The sequence below is a fragment of the Bubalus kerabau genome, chromosome X, assembly GCF_029407905.1.
Source record: "Bubalus kerabau isolate K-KA32 ecotype Philippines breed swamp buffalo chromosome X, PCC_UOA_SB_1v2, whole genome shotgun sequence".
In the NCBI taxonomy this organism is placed as follows: domain Eukaryota; kingdom Metazoa; phylum Chordata; class Mammalia; order Artiodactyla; family Bovidae; genus Bubalus; species Bubalus kerabau.
This window is the reverse complement of record NC_073647.1, coordinates 8,954,122-8,968,954: the sequence shown is the minus strand read 5'-3', so window position 1 is coordinate 8,968,954 and position 14,833 is coordinate 8,954,122. Positions and strand designations below refer to the sequence as shown.

The 14,833-nt window shown below is 43.8% G+C and overlaps 2 non-coding genes across 2 annotated transcripts; one reads left to right on the top strand and one right to left on the bottom strand.

Annotated features, from left to right (window-relative positions):
* The first annotated feature begins 1,749 nt into the window (after positions 1-1,749).
* TRNAG-CCC (transfer RNA glycine (anticodon CCC)) lies at positions 1,750-1,822 on the top strand. Its single transcript has one exon. It is a non-coding gene; the product is annotated as a tRNA-Gly (tRNA).
* A 3,588-nt stretch (positions 1,823-5,410) lies between these two features.
* On the bottom strand, positions 5,411-5,482 carry TRNAC-GCA (transfer RNA cysteine (anticodon GCA)). Its single transcript has one exon. It is a non-coding gene; the product is annotated as a tRNA-Cys (tRNA).
* Positions 5,483-14,833: the final 9,351 nt, after the last annotated feature.

The window sequence follows — 14,833 nt, the reverse complement described above, 5'->3', positions numbered from 1 at the left end:
TATTTATTACACTCCAGGCACTTTCTATTTGCCACATTTGGATTAATTTATTTAAATTACAAGAACCCTCTAAAAGAAATATCTTGTCTTGTGGCCATTTTACAGACAAGGGAACAGGTTCAGAGGGGTGAAGCACATTTTCCAAGGTGACAGCATGAGTTGGAATCAGAGCTGACATTCACACTCAAGTCTGTGACCCCAAAGCCTGTTGCTGCTGCCATTGTTATTCTTTGTTGTTTACTAAGGAGCCGCTATGTGTGACACACCTGGATAGTAAAGAAGACCACAAGTTATGTAGGGGGATTGTCCCCAGTAAATTCAGTCTAGATCAGATGTGGAGACAAGGCCTATGCATTGAAGAGAGACTAATACAAGGTAGCCCTGCCAAGTGCCCATGTGTGGTTCAGAAGTGCACAGAGGGAAGGATATTGGGAGATATTCTTCCATGGGTCTCTTGTGCTCCTGTATTTGTTGCTAGTGAGAAATGGAATATTTCCTGCCATATCAGTAAACAAAGGATGTCAAAGTCAATAGCAGTTGCAGACACCAAGGATGGTGAGCTAGTGAACCCTGAGGGAACCCAAGAAGGAAAGAATACCTGCTGTCTAGCAGCCATCAGACTGCAGCCACTCCTTACGGTGAGCCCTGAAGGAATTCAGGACACTGGGTCCAGATAGTGGAGGTGCTTATCAAAGGAATGATGTCAGTGAACTAAGACTCGTGTCTTCCCATACATCAAAAAGCACTAAATTCCTTAACTTGGGATATCTGGTTTTCTTTAATCAACAATCATCTTTTGACGTTCAGACTACCTGCCCTTCATTACAAAACTTGTATATAACCTGATTCCTTCTCCCCACCCCCCATCACTCCTCCCCCCACCTCCTCAAAGCAGTCCTCTCAGAGTTACTTGAGATGCTGTCTCTTGGGCTTGAAGTCATAAAAATTCCCATTAAATAAAATATAATGCTCAACTTTTGGAGGTTGCAGATAATTTTTAAGTCAACATTGGCCATGCTAAGAATGCAAGGTCCTGAGTGCTCCTTATTTGGGATGTTTCTCAGGGTTATGTTTGCAGTGAGTAATCTTGAGGGATGAATTAATACCACCCTCTGGGACAAAGAGTAGGCATGCTTACTGTCTGCTACAAAATGCTAAGTTCCCCAAGGATGGCCATCAGCCATCGCTCTGTGTTGCCTGTGGGGTTGGGGATATGGGGAACTGAGGCAAACATGTTGATGTTCATGCTACTTGCTGTGCTGTGAGTCATACAGTCTGTTGTCTCTGATCTGGGAATCTCATGTTTCCTTCCAGCACCCATGAAACAGTAACAGGCTAAATGATGGGCTTGTAAGTAGGATAAAATCAAATCCCAGATGTGACGAAAGATACAAGCTATTGAGAAGCTATGATGTGCCACACACACACGTGTAGGCACTGGACATTACACAGCGAACAAAACAGGCAAAAGTCCTCTCTCATAGAGTGTGCATTCTATGTGGGAAGGCAGACAAAGGTACAAATCAACAAGATGATTAGAGATGGTGATCAGTGTTGTGAAGGAAACAAACAGGGGTGAATGAGCCTCAGTGTCCTCATTTGTAAAATGGGGCCAGTGTTAATACCTACCTCTCTGGATCATTGTAAATGCTTGATTCATGGAAAGTCTTCAACAAATATGGACTTTCATAATTATTTCTCCTTCCTTCTTCCATGGAAATAAGGCAAGAAAGGGGCTTCCTGGGTACTTCCCTGGTGGTCCAGTGGCTAAGACTCTGCACTCCCAATGCAGAGGGCCCAGGTTTGACCCCTGGTCAGGAACTAGATCTCACAAGCCACAACTAAAAGATCCTGAATACCACAATGAAGCTTGAAGATCCTGAATGCTACAACTAAGACCCAGCACAGCCAAATAAATAAATAAATCAAAGAAAGTGGCTTCCTTGTGTGCTTTGTAAGAGTGGAAGAAAGAGAGAACTACAGGAGGAAAGAGGCCTCTTTCCTAAGCAGATATGAGGTAAGCAGGTACACGCCACCTGATTATTTTGCTGATCAATACTTGGAAGCCAGGAATTTGAAATATTACAAACAAAAAAGAACTTGTCATTACACCAGTCATTACACTTGTCATTACACCATTTCAGCGCACCCCTCACACATGAAGATATCCACTGAAAAGCCAGCCTCAGGTGAATGGTTTTGGCCTTAGGATCTCCCTTCCTCTCTCCCTCCTAGTCATTGCCCAGGGCGACCTGATCCAGGGATAGAGCTGGTCTGGATGCATGGAACCCAGCAAGCCTCTGCTCCTCTTCCTCCCACCTCCCCCACTCAAATGCAGCTGCTTCCCCAGCAGCCACTCCCCATCCCAGTGCTGATCCCAACAGCAGTGTCTCCAGCCCGTTTCCTCCTCTCCAACGTCTTCCTGGCCCCTGAGTCAACATGAAACTCATGGACAGAGCACACTGCCATCTAGATGCAGCAGACATTAGCAAATGGGGCTGGAGTCCCATTTTTCCTTCTAAGCCATCACACAAGAACCTATTTCAAGGACCCATTCTGTGCTAGGAGTGCCTCCCACCTGCTTCAATAACTCACTCAGACATCACCCTAATAGCTCTGTCTCTCTAGTGGACAAATAGCTGGCCTCCAATTACCTGGACCCATTTGCTGCTGCAATGCGTGGATGTTCAAGTGATGGTCAGTGATCAAGTGGCTAATTCACAATAATGATGGGGCAGGACATCTCCTCTTTTTGTTGCAGGCTTTGCTTCCCATGTATTATATTTTAAAGCCCTTTCTGAGAGTTTTTTTTAGAGACCTTTTTTAGAAGGGCATGTACCCCTTGTTCTGTGATGGCCGGAACTGGCTTCGTCTGCCTTGGCATAGGGTTTTCCTCTGAGCTGCTTGTAACCTGAGCTCCCCCAGGCCTTGCCAGCCTGCATATATTCAAGGCCGTACTATGAGTCATCTCCCAAGTTTTACCAGCTCTTGTGTTTATCTCTTACACAGAAATTAGCCTCTAACAAAAGACCCCTGAATAATATTCGAGTCCATAAGGAGTAGCTGCCTCCTGCTGCAAGCTGCTGCCACTGTTCCGCCTCCCCCTGGCAGTTTATTCCTTAGTACCTGTGCTAAGGAACTTTGTCTGCTGGGCAGCAAACACTGAAGCACTGAGGCCCCTGGGATGCCAAAGCCACCATGTTATGGGTGGAGGACAAGCCCTCCTCCCTCTGTGATACCCTTTCTTAAAGGAACAACCAAGTAGGCTTATGGATGGATGTATTATCAAGGCTTTTTTTTTTTTTAGAGGCCCCCCTCCCTTCTCTTCCACCTTCTTTTTCTGAAAAGCTTGTGAGATAATTTGAAAGGCAGCTGGACCTGGAGATGCACACGTCTGCATTCAGAATTTTCCCCTTTGCTCCCAAGACTAACAATTCCTCACTAGACCCGGCTCACTGTGTTTGGTTTTTGCTTCCCTCAGAGTAATACACATAAATCAAACTTCAATCCTGTGTATTCTCTCCAACACACCAGCATCACCTATGTGCTCCTTGGTCCTCCTCCCTACAAGGGCTAAAAGAGAAGAGAGAAAGAGGGTGAGTGCAGAGGTGGGGACACCCAAGTGGCCTTATGTCAGGTTGGCACTAGGGGTAAAAGTCCTTCAAATGCCATATACTTATGTCAACATCAAAGGGCAAAGAGGAACATGCAATGGCAGTTTCTTTTTTTATTATAAATTTATTTATTTTAATTGGAGGCTAATTACTTTACAATATTGTATTGGTTTTGCCATACATCAACATAAATCTGCCACAGGTATACACGTGTTCCCCATCCTGAACCCTGCTCCCACCTCCCTCCCTGTACCATCCCTCTGGGTCATCCCAGCTCACAAGCCCCAAGCATCCTGTATCATGCATCGAACCTGGACTGGCGATTCGTTTCATATATGATATTATACATGTTTCAATGCCATTCTCCCAAATCTTCCCACCCTCTCCCTCTCCCACAGAGTCCAAAAGACTGTTCTATACATCTGTGTCTCTTTTGCTGTCTCGCATACAGGGCTATCATTACCATCTTTCTAAATTCCATATATATGCGTTAGTATACTGTATTGGTGTTTTTCTTTCTGGCTTACTTCACTCTGTATAATAGGCTCCAGTTTCATCCGCCTCATTAGAACTGATTCAAATGTATTCTTTTTAATGGCTGAGTAATACTCCATTGTGTATATGTACCACAGCTTCCTTACCCATTCATCTGCTGATGGACATCTAGGTTGCTTCCTTGCCCTGGCTATTATAAACAGTGCTGCGATGAACATTGGGGTACACGTGTCTCTTTCAATTCTGGTTTCCTCAGTGTGTATGCCCAGCAGTGGGATTGCTGGGTCATAAGGCAGTTCTATTTACAGTTTTTTAAGGAATCTCCACACTATTCTCCATAGTGGCTGTACTAGTTTACATTCCCACCAACAGTGTAAGAGGGTTCCCTTTTCTCCACACCCTCACCAGCATGTATTGCTTGTAGACTTTTGGATTGCAGCCATTCTGACTGGCGTGAAATGGTACCTCATTGTGGTTTTGATTTGCATTTCTCTGATAATGAGTGATGTTGAGCATCTTTTCATGTGTTTGTTAGCCATCTGTATGTCTTCTTTGGAGAAATGTCTATTTAGTTCTTTGGCCCATTTTTTGATTGGGTCGCAATGGCAGTTTCTGATCAGAAGCAAATTGTTTTCCATGTCCTCATAAGAGAAGTTCAAGGAAATTCCCTGGCAGTCCAACAATTTGGACTATGCATTTCCTCAGCAGGGGGCATGGTTTCTATCCCCAGACAGGAAACTAGGATCCCACAAGCTGCACAGTGCAGCCAAAAAAAGGGAGGGGGGGCAGAAGTTAAAGCAGAAGCAGGACAATATCAAATGAAAGGCTGTGTAGACTGTCTCAGGAGGGGATGGGGGTGAGACAGTTATTAGATGGCCTTCAAGGCCTGTTATAATCCTGAGGATGAAGAAATTGCTTAGAACACTGGAAAGTATTAGTCTCTCAGTTGTGTCTAACTCTTTGCGACCCCATAGACTGTAACCCGCCAGGCTCCTTTGTCCATAGGATTTTCTAGAGAAGAATACTGGAGTGGGTTACCATGCCGTTCTCCAGGGGATCTTCCCCACCCAGCGATCAAATCTGATCTCTTACATCTCCTGTATTGGCAGGAGGGTTCTTTACCACTAGGGGGGTTCTTAATACCTATAAGAATCATTCTATAAGAACACTGTGAAGTGAAGTCACTCAGTCGTGTCCGACTCTTTGCCACCCCGTGGACTGTAGTCTACCAGGCTCCTCTGTCCATGGAATTTTCCAGGCAAGAATACTGGAGTGGGTTGTCATTTCCTTCTCCAGGGATCTTCCCAACCCAGGGATCGAACCTGGGTCTCCCGCATTGCAGGCAGACGCTTTACCGTCTGAGCCACCAGGGAAATCCTGGTGTCAAGAGCCTTAACTACTTTGGGTTTCCTGTCAGGAGAAGAGGTTTAGAGTGGACTGAAGTGCAGTCGTTGGTCCTCCCTCAGTATCCATGGAGGGTTAGTCTTAGAACCCTCCAGACACCAAAATCCACGGCTGCTCAAGTTCCTTATGTAAAATGGTATAGTATTTGCCTATAACCTACACACGTCCTTCTGTATACTTTCTTTTTTTTTTTTTTTTTTTTTGGCTGCACCACCTGGCTTGCAGGGATCAAACCCACAATCCATGCAGTGGAAGTGCAGAGTCTCAACCAGTGGGTGGCCAGGGAAGTCCCTCCTGCATACTTTAAATCAGCTCTAGATTACTAATAATACCTAATACAATGTATAGTTGTAAATACAATGTAAATAGTTACTAGCCCCAGCGAATTGAAATTCTACTTTTTGGAACTGTCTAGAATTTTGTTAACAAAATAGTTTCCATCCACCGTTTGTTGAATCCATAGACGCGGAACATGCCAATTCAGAGGGCCAACTATAGGAGGGATTTTCAAGACATACACCAAGGAGAAAATTTAGCAGATTCAGCCAAAGTATACCCTGGAACTCCACAGGCAGCAATGTGACTCTAAATTGCCCTTTGAAAATGGGGCAAGAAATCAGGGTCTCCAAAGCTTAAATGTGCTTTTCCAAATTATCTAAAGAGGGCCAAACTCTCTAGTCCTAACCCCAGCACCCCAAACCTGCCATCAGTACACATGGCTAGTTTGCCCATATTAAGAGCAGCTCACTCCCTCCCTGGCTCCAATTTGCACTTGCTCCATATTACCTGTCTACTCTTCTCACACAAAATGAACTCTCTCCAGGAGAAACCCCAGAGCTTAGGGCTCTGGATCTGCACTGTTCAGCTACCAGTAGATTAAGCTTTAACAGAGAAATCCTATCTGTTTATGGCTCCCCAAAGGATCTAAGCCTGGAGTCTCTCACCATTTATTCATTTAATCAACAAACATATAATGAATTTCTACCATGTGTCAGCACTGCTGAGACAGCAATGGAAAACAACAATGTAATCTAAAAACTCAGGGAGCTGAGGGTCTGATGGGAGATATACACAAGGAAATGAAGGATTACAATGCATGACGTGAAAGAGCAAGTGCTGTGAGAGCATACAGGAGGGCATCTCACCCATTCCAAGAGGGTCTGAGAAAGAACCGTGTGAAATAATAGAAATACATACATTGGTCTCTGCGTGCCATGCCCCCTCCCTCAGGTTGTTGGCACAGAGCTCCTAAAACCCAGGCAATTCCTAAGCCATAAGAGCACTAGGAGTGCCTCTTGTTCTAACGTTTGATCTTCGACCCTGTCCTGACACAGAGCTTCTAAACTCCTTAGAATTTCCTGGGTGATAGCAGTGTGTCTTGTTCTAATGAGGTGACTCTGGGTGAACTCCTAGATAGTTTCCAGATGAGGGCTGGTCACCAGAAAAAAACAAGCCATGATTAGAAGCTCAGAACTTTCAGCCCTGACCGCCATCCTCTAGAAAGGTGAGAGAGGCTCAAGGTTGAGTTCATGGTCGATCATGCCTATGTGATGAAGCCACCGTAGAAACCCAAAAGTATAGGGTTCAGAGAACTGCCAGGTTGCTGAACACATCTGCGTGCCAGGAGGGTGGTGCACTCCAAACCCATGAGGACAGAACCTTCTTCTCTGCTCAGGACCCTCCCAGATCTTGCCCCATGTACTTCTTCATCTGGCTGTTCAACTGTATCTTTCATCATATACTTTATTCTACAATAAACCAATAAACGTCTTTCTTTGAATTCTGTGAGCTATCCCAGCAAATGATCAAAGCAGAAGAGTGGGTCATGGGAACCTGCAATTGGCAGTTTTGTGAGACTGAGCCCTAACCTGTGAGTCTGTGATAACTCTGGTTAGTGTTGGAAAAAACTGACTTGTAGGACACTTAGCTAATGTCAGAGAATTGCTAGGTGTGGAAAACCCATATATCTGATCTCAAAAGTATTGTGAGTGTGAGAGCAAAAGAAAACACTTCTGAACTGAGGTCTGAAAGATGAAAAGGCATTAACCAAAAAACAGTGTTCCAAGCAGAGGAAACATATATCCATGACCATACATGAGTTTGAGGAGCAGCAGAATGGAAGCATGGAGTTTGAGGGTGTGAGAGGGTTCCAACTTAAAATGGACCCGGGGATTGGAAATAGAGAATCTCAGGCATGTGTCCTCCAAAGAACAGAACTTAACTGAGAGACTGATTTCCCATAAATGTCTGACCTACAGGGGACAGAGGCCTATCTCCTGACCAACGAACATCTCTCCCCATCCTCAAGCCAGTGAACTTGATGCTTGGGCTCTGGCTGGACGTCTCTGTCTTTGCACTCCCTGCCCAGAAATACAACCTGCCCCAAACCTTCAATGGACTCGCCTGTACCTCACTATTGTATTGAGTTGGCCCAAAAATTCATTCAAGTTTTTCTGTAGCATCTTATGGAAAACCCAAATGAAATTTTTGGCCAACCTAATAATTTCCCCTGCTATTCCTGAATAAATAAACCCAAATTTTAGTTAATTTGAGCTTGCCTCAGTTTACTTCCATACTTAGGTGGACAAAGGTTAATCATAACAACATGCAGCATTTATCTAGGATGTCTGAGCAACGGTGCTGTGCTAAATATCTGCTATGCATTCTCAGTTGATGCTCACAGCATCATCCCTCAGATGAGACACAGGGAGATTAAGTGCCTTATCCAAAGCCACACCCTTGGTGAGTGGTGAAGCTGGGAATTAAAGTCCAGCTGTCTGGAGCCAGAACCCACATTCTTAACCCCCACTCTCTAATGCCTACATCTGTAACGCAAATGAATAAAACAAATCATGGGACGTTAGCACAGGACTTGACCCTTTGCTCCAAAGGCCACCAACCCCATTTAGAGATCCAAATCTCTCCCAGTGGCTGGCCCTTTGTGACCACAGAACCTCTGTTCAGTCCCCGGTTTCTTGCTAGTAACTGGTACCCAGTCGTAACCCTCTCTGTTCCCTGGATCCTTGGTCAGCATATCAGGTTCCCAGATTAGAGGCCAACTCCCTAATTCTTCTGAAAACCAGAGCCTTTCTTGCCTCTGAATCCTAAACTCCTCCTATCAAACCCACAGGCACTATACTATGCCAACTTCTCTGTGCTTCTTCCTATTCTGGTTTCCTGGGCCTCCCCGAGTTGCTTCAGTGTCTCTGTGTCTCTGACTGGTCTCCAGGGCACAACCCCCATCCCCAGCCTAGACTCACCCACAGCCCAACAAAGACCAGACTGGGAGGTGTGGGGAGGGGTGGGAAGAGGGAGAGACTTAAGAAGGCAAGAAGAGCAACTGTGTGAGAGGCTGGCCAAGTGAAGATTATGGAATATGGGTAGAACTGGGGCCCAGAGCCTAGAGAGATGTCCTTATCCTAAGGAGGCATGTATGATCCAACCCACCCCTGATGCCCTAGTCCAATAGCTAGCTGAGCACTGAAATCCCTTTTTAAAAGGCGGTTCATGAAGAAGAAACGGAATAAGAAAGTAGCAAGCCCAAGGGAAGAGAAACGTGTATTTAATTTCATACTAGAGGACATGCATTCCTTCCCAGATGCTCATTTTGGTTGGGGAGGGCACCCCACACATGAAAGGAAAAAGGAAGAGGGCCTCGGAAGTGAGGAAATAGAGCCAAAAGGGGCCAAGAGTTCTAAAGGGCATGGATGCCACAACCAGGCAGAAATGACAGCCTGACCCAGGTCCAGACTTGCCTAGACATGGCGCTCCCATCATACAGTGGATGTGGTTCCTGATTTCATTTTAGCTGATGGCCCAGAGAGAAAACTCGTTACCTGCTATTTAGGCAGCACTGCCCTACAAAACCACTGAATTTGATGCAGTCCTATGATGCACCTCCTCCCATTTCCCCACTCCAGAGTTTAGGGACAGCTGTGGAGCAGATGGAAGGAGATTAGCAGCTAGCCCAGGGCTTCTCAAGTTTTAAGGTAACATTTATCACCTTCGGACCTTGTTAAAATGCAAATTTGGATTCAATCAGTTTAAGGTGGGGCCCAGAGTTTGCATTTCTAACTAGTTCCCAGGCTTCCCTGGTGGCTCAGTGGTAAAGAACCTGCCTGCAATGCAGGAGATGCAGGTTCGATCCCTGGGTCAGGAAGATCCCCTGGAGAAGGAAATGGCAACCCACTTCAGTAGTCTTGCCTGGAGAATTCCATGGACAGAGAAGCCTGGAGGGCTACAGTCCATGGGGGCACAAAAGAGTCAGCACGACTTAGCAACTAAACCGCCACCCAGGTAATCCTGGAGCAGCCGCTGCTGGAGGGACAGGCTTTAGATAGCAAGGCATTCCTGCTGCTATAGTGCATTCCACTCCATTGCCCAAATCTGTGAAGTACTAAACAAATATGGAGGAATCTGAGTGTTCTTTTATTTGATAAATCTAGCAACCCTAAATAGAATGGATGCATGAACAAATTAACTTCTATAGAAGAAAGATGTGCTGGCAGCCCATTAACAATAACAAGGAAAGTAAAATTACACAGGCCAAGAGGGAGAGTTCTATTTTCCCTGAGTTTCCTATAGTTGTTTGTTGGTCATCAGACACATAAAACATTCTGTGGACCTTTCACCACCAAAAAAAAGTCTCTTCACACTGAGCTAGAAGGTAGGTATTAATATAGATATTAAAACATCAGAGTTTGGCTCAATTGCCACATTGTTTCTTGTGTTGCTTTACAACATGGTAGACCATTAAAACTATTTCTTCATTTTACAGGGTAGGGAACTAAGGCTGGCCAGAGAGGTGATTCACCTTGCTCAAAGTCACGTGACTAGTTAATAGCTAAACTGAACTAGAACTAGGCAATAAGTCTAGTGCTCTTTCCAGTACAAGAATTTGTTACAATAGCATCTGAACAGGAGAAAGACTTTAAGTTGATTGGTCCCGTGTGGTCCCCAAACCCTACTGTGGGGAACTTGTTAGAGGCTCCCTACTTGGAAATTAACATTGTTTGTGACAGGAGAAGTTTTCTAGTCTCTCACTCAAATAGACATCTTTTTGAGCATGGATTACCCATCTGATTATGCAGCAGGAGGGAGGGAGGGATCCTACAGAGGTCATGGAAGGCTCTTTTGAGTTAAGTCTAGAACTGAGCCTTCATGCTTGTATAAGAATTATATAACCAGAGAGGATGCTTCAGATGGGAAACAGCATGAGCAAAGGTACTGATAAAAAAAAATACACTGTATATTTGGCTATAGCCTTTTGCATATCAAGTTTAAAATTTGTTAAATCACCCTTCACCTTTTGCTTCTATAACCAAGCAGGACACTATGGGGCCTTGAGGGGGAGCAGGCCTTTTCCCCGTGTCCTCTGCTTTAGCTCCTCTCTGAAGTACCTAGATAATAGTATGGGTACACATTTCCTGAGTTGTTTTATAGAAATAAAAAATCTATCAAATGGAAGATGTTGACTACCTGATGACACTGATCCCAGGTCTACTGGAGTCAGAGGATTGATAATATTAATCCCTGTGACACGACCCTGTTACCTCACCATCAGTCAATCAGAGAATTGTGCACAAGCTGATTGTATACCCTGTGACACCCCCTCACCTGGCCATTAAAAATGCTTTGCTGAAAGGCCTCCAGGGAGTTTGGGGTTTGGGAGAGGGGCACAAGCCACCCATCTCCTTGTTTGGCTGTGCAATAAATCTTTCTCCAATCTCTGACAGTTCAGTTCAGTTCAGATCAGTCGCTCAGTCGTGTCCGACTCTTTGCGACCCCATGAATCGCAGCACGCCAGGCCTCCCTGTCCATCACCAACTTCCGGAGTTCACTCAAACTCAGGTTCATCGAGTCGGTGATGCCATCCAGCCATCTCATCCTCTGCCACCTGCTTTTCCTCCTGCCCCCAATCCCTCCCAGCATCAGAGTCTTTTCCAATGAGTCAACTCTTCACATGAGGTGGCCAAAGTATTGGAGTTTCAGCTTTAGCATCAGTCTTTCCGATGAACACCCAGGACTGATCTCCTTTAGAATGGACTGGTTGGATCTCCTTGCCACCTTAAACAGAGTCAAAACTTAAAACGATAAATATGTTTAATGTGTAACATATACCTTTCCCTTAGGCATAGTTTCTCAAAGTATGGTGTATGGACTCTGGGTGGCCCAGGACCACTAATTTCCCCAGAAATCTAGCAAGTGGCAGAGGAAAAGGTGATGAGATTCTTTCTTCACATACTTTCCACTATGTGGGATGTAAGGTGAATTATGATTTTTCACAGCTGTCACATTACAGTCTTAACAATCCTTGTGTTCTTCAGGATTGGGCAGAACAAGAGCTGTAGGTGTCTCTGGCAACACTCATTTGTCAGAATACAATTCAGCTCTGTTAACATATATTTGTGCCTTTTGCATGTTATTGTTTATGGTTATTAATTTACATTTTGTGTTATGACTCTTGTGTACCATTGTATCCCCAACCTAATCAACCACTCAAAAGTGGTTCACTGAATATTAAAGTAGCAATAAACATAGTAAATTCAATGCTACAACTCAGTAAATATCATGAGCATAAATAGTGAACAGGACTCCAATATGAATACAGAATATGAATCTGTATGTGATGGGACAAATAAACCTGTACAGGTGAAAATAGCACACAAGCAGCCAAAAATGCAAATATGAAGTAAGAAGATAAATATCTGAAAATCTGATTTTGTTAGACCTACCATCCCTTTGCCCCTAGTTTCCAGCAGGCTGTTTATAATAAAACCTATCAAATTGTAGCATGAAGTCCTCAAAGCTTTTACATAATTATTAAACAAAGTACAGTGAACCCTGCGGTAAACCAATGGAATTTTTAGACAACAAGCATGAAGTAATTCCTTCATGAAATTGATGAATATTGTGACTAAGACAGAGAAGATACTAAAGCAATAGGAGTATCCTTCAAAGTTGTTAGGCCTCTTGGCAACACAAATACAAGTCACTTTATTGCCAAGAAGCTTGTAAAACTAGGCACAATTTTAATGACAAATTACTTAGAGAAAGCAAAATGAGCTATTGGCAAAACTGCTGTTACAAACAACATCAGCCGACATCCACAATATCTATGGCACACAGGGTAGAAGGGCAATTACTAACACATGTGAGGGCCAGCAAATACTTTATTGTGGGGTCAGACAAAACCACTGATACTCAGACTCTTAGCATATGTGGGGAGAGGCTGCATGATTTTTTTGCGTTTTTGACCCTGAAATCCCATGCTATCAGAGGAAAGAGGTTTTTTTTTTAATTAAACTTATTATTCTGAGATAGGTTTTGATTTACATGCAGTGTAAGAATAACGGACTTCCCAGGTGGCACTAATGGTAAAGACTCCGCTTGCCAATACAGGAGACTTAAACGCGGGTTTGATCCCTGGGTCAGGAAGATCCCCTGGAGGAGGATAACCCACTCCAGTATTCTTGCCTGGAGAATCCTCACGAACAAAGGAGCCTGGTGGGCTACAGTCCATGGGGTCGCAATGAGTCAGACATGACTGAAGAGACTTAGCCCGCACGTGTGTGTAAGAATAATACAGAGAGAAACTAGGTACTGTTTACCCAGTTTCCCCAATAAGATTGCCTTGTAAAACAGTAATACAATATCACAACCAGAATACTGACATTGATACAGTCACAACAGAACATTTCCAGAAGTATCTCCCCTGTGGTCCTTTAATAGTCACACCCAGTTCAGTTGAGTTCAGTCTCTCAGTCGTGTCCGACTCTTTGCGACCCCATGAACCGCAGCAGGCCAGGCCTCCCTGTCCATCACCAGCTCCCGGAGTTTACCCAAAATCATTTCCATTGAGTCAGTGATGCCATCCAGTCTTCTCATCCTCTGTCGTCCCCTTCTCCTCCTGCCCTCAATCTTTCCCAGCATCGGGGTCTTTTCAAATAAGTCACACCCAGTACCCCTACCTTAATCCTGGCAACCACTAATCTGTTCTCCATTTCTGTAATTCTGTCATTTCTAGGATGTTATACACTTGGACTCATACAGGATGTAGCCTTTAAGCATTGGTTTTTTTCATTCATTATAATTCTTTATAGATCTACCCAAGATGGTGTGTGTGTGTATCAATAATTTGTTCTTTTTACTGCAAAATAGTATGACATGAAATGAATACATTGAGTTGGCCAAAAATTCCATAACATCTTATGCAAAAACCCAAATGAACTTTTTGGCCAACCCAGTACCACAGTTTGTTGAAGCACTCACCTTGTTGGAGGACATCTGGGTGGTTTCCATTTGGGAGCTATCACAAATAATGCAGCTGTGAACACTTGTGTAGAGGTATTTGTGTGAACATAAGTTTTCACTTCTCTTGGATAAATGTTTATGAGTATAACTGCTGACTTGTAAAGTAGCTGCATATTTAGTTTTATTTAAAAAAAAAAAAAACTGTCCAGAATTCCCTGGTGGCTCAGTGGTATTAAAAAAAAAAAAAAAGTCCACTTTCCAATGCAGGAGACACAGGTTTCATCCCTGATCCAGGAAGATCCCACATGCTTCAAAGCAACTAAGCCCGTGCACCACAACTATTGCTCAACTATTGCTCACAACTGTGCTCTGGGAGCTGCAACTAATGAGCCCATGTGCCTAGAGCCTGTGCTTTGCAACAAGAGCCATGGCAATGAGAAGCCCAAGCCCTGCAATTAGAGAGTGGCCCACACACAGCAATGAAGACACAGCACAGCCAAAATAAACAAATGAATTAATTTTTAAAAAACTGTCCAACTCTTTTCCAGAGTGCCTGTACCATTTTACATTTCTACCAGCAATTACAGAGTGATCCAGTTTCTCCCCATAAGAGGAAAGGGTTTTCAAAAAAAAAAAAAACTACACTCGTAAATACAGAGAGCAGATTGCTGGTTGCCAGAGGGGAAGGAGTTTAGGGGGTCGGTGAAATGGGTGAAGGGGGTCAAGAGGTACAAGCTTCCGGTTATCAAATAAATATGTCATGGGGATGTAATGTATAGCAAGATGACTATAGTCAATAATATTGTAATGCATATTTGAAAGTTGAGAATAATTAAAAAGTTCTCATCACAAGAAAAAATGTAATTTTTGTATGATGACAGATGTTAACTCATAGTGGTGATCATTTTGCAATGTAAACAAATATTAAAGCATTATGCTGTACAGCTGAAACTAGTATAATGTCAAATGTCAATTATACAGTAATTTTTTTAAAGCAGAAAGATTTTTAATTCAGTTATCAAGTGTCTTTTGTGAGTCACAAAGTACACTGGAATAGGGGCAATGAG